This window comes from Octopus bimaculoides, unplaced genomic scaffold (assembly GCF_001194135.2).
Source record: "Octopus bimaculoides isolate UCB-OBI-ISO-001 unplaced genomic scaffold, ASM119413v2 Scaffold_59577, whole genome shotgun sequence".
Classification (NCBI taxonomy): Eukaryota; Metazoa; Mollusca; class Cephalopoda; order Octopoda; family Octopodidae; genus Octopus; species Octopus bimaculoides.
In genome coordinates, this window is record NW_026314721.1 from 29,509 (window position 1) to 31,574 (window position 2,066).

Sequence of the window (2,066 nt, forward strand, 5' to 3'; positions counted from 1 at the left end):
TGTGTTTATCTTTGTCTGTTTGTCTGTCTGTACACACAAACAGACATAGACACACACCAGCCCAAATCACACACACACATACACACACACACATCCATGTTAATAAGTTCTTCAAATAATGAAACACATTGATTCTTTCGGAAATATTTGTTGAAGTTTGTCTTTGAAAACATTAAAACAAACAGTTTCAAAAAAAGAAGAAGAAAAAGAAAAAAACAAACAAGAAAACAAACGAAGAAAAGTCATTTTAAACGAAAAACTCTGTTCAAAATATTATTACAGTTTTACAGAAAAATTAATTGAAAAATCTCATTTAAATATGGAATTGAATTAGAATTTTCAAAACAGGAAATTAAAATTAAAAAAGGAAAAGAAAAATTAAAATCACTGAAAAATTATTTGTTTTATTTGGTGAGTCTGAGGGGAGGATTAGAACCCTTGGCATTGAGCCTCAGAGGTCCTCTGAGATTGACAAGGTTTGGTAGTGCTGAGGTTGTGTTTAAACCTTTTTTGCATTTATACAAGCTATATCCAAGGCCCAAATATTTGTATGTGCTTTATGTTCAAACCAGCCAGATCTGACCTCTTAAACCTATCCTACAATGTCACTCTATAAATAAACAATCACATCATCGAAATCCCAAAGCTATGAGATAATCCACAATTAATTGAAAATAATGTGATTAAATAAGCATTACATTTGATAATCTGAATGCTAAATGGTTAAACACACACACACACACACACACACACACACACACACACACCTGTCCCTTTAGCATTTAACCCTTTCAATGCCAACCTGGCTGAAACCACCTCTGGCTCTGGAGTACAAATGTCTTGTTTTCAGAAGTTCTGAATTAAAATCTTCCAGCAAACCTTAGTCACAATTTATATTCCTAACACTAGCTTACTTAGTGTAACTTAGCAGTTGAGCAAAAGAGACAAATAGAATAAGTACTAGGCTTACCAAGAATAAGTCCTGGGGTCGATTTGTTCAACGGAAAGGCAGTGCTCCAGCATGGCCGCAGTCAAATAACTAGAACAGATAAAAGATTAAAAGAATATACGTATATTTAAGTACAGAGAAAAATAGATACAAATAGGGAAAATAAAAAACACGCGAAAATGCACTAAATTTTTACACGCACACACACACACACACACACAAATACACACACACACACACAAATTGTGTAATTGTGTATGTTTGCATGTATTTGAACAAAACAAAATTTTATTTCTTACCACAAAAGATAAACATTTTCTGTTACATAACAAATTATATCAGAAAACCAAAACACAAAACCATGTTTTCTAATAACAATTTGACTGTGAAAACATTTGTGCAGTTTTGCATAATTTGAGTTTTGCATACAACACAAGGTTCCGGGTTCAGTCCCATTGCGTGGCACCTTGGGCAAGTGTCTTCTGCTACAGCCTCGGGCCAACCAAATCCTTGTGAGTGGATTTGGTGAACGGAAACTGACAGAAGCCCGTCACATATATATATGTATACATATATCATCATCATCACCATCATTTAACATCTGTTGTTGATGCTGGCATGGGTTGGATGGTTTGACGAGGGCTGTCAAGCAGGAAGACTACCCCAGACTCCAGCCTGATTATGCCAAGGTTTTCTACGACCGGGTGCCCTTCCTAATGCCAACCACTCCAAGAGAGTAATGAGGGCTTTTACGTGCCCCTGTCGTGGATACCATTTGTGTGACATCTGGTATCTGCCACGATTCAACAAAAGTAACTGATGAATACCTACTATAGGCACAAGACCTGAAATTTTGGAGGAGAGGGATAGTGGATTATAAAAAAAAAAAGAAAGGGTAAAGACCTCGTATGGTCATGAATGACCATGGGATTGAACCTAGAAAGTTCCCCTCCGAGGTACAAGTCCAGGCAAGGTTGTTTATGGAAGACCAGCTTTCACCCGTGCATACCAGCCTCTCCTCTCCACACCATTATATATATATATATGTTGTTACGACGTTGAGGGGGGTTCCAGTTGATCCGATCAACGGAACAGCCTGCTCGTGAAATTAACGTGC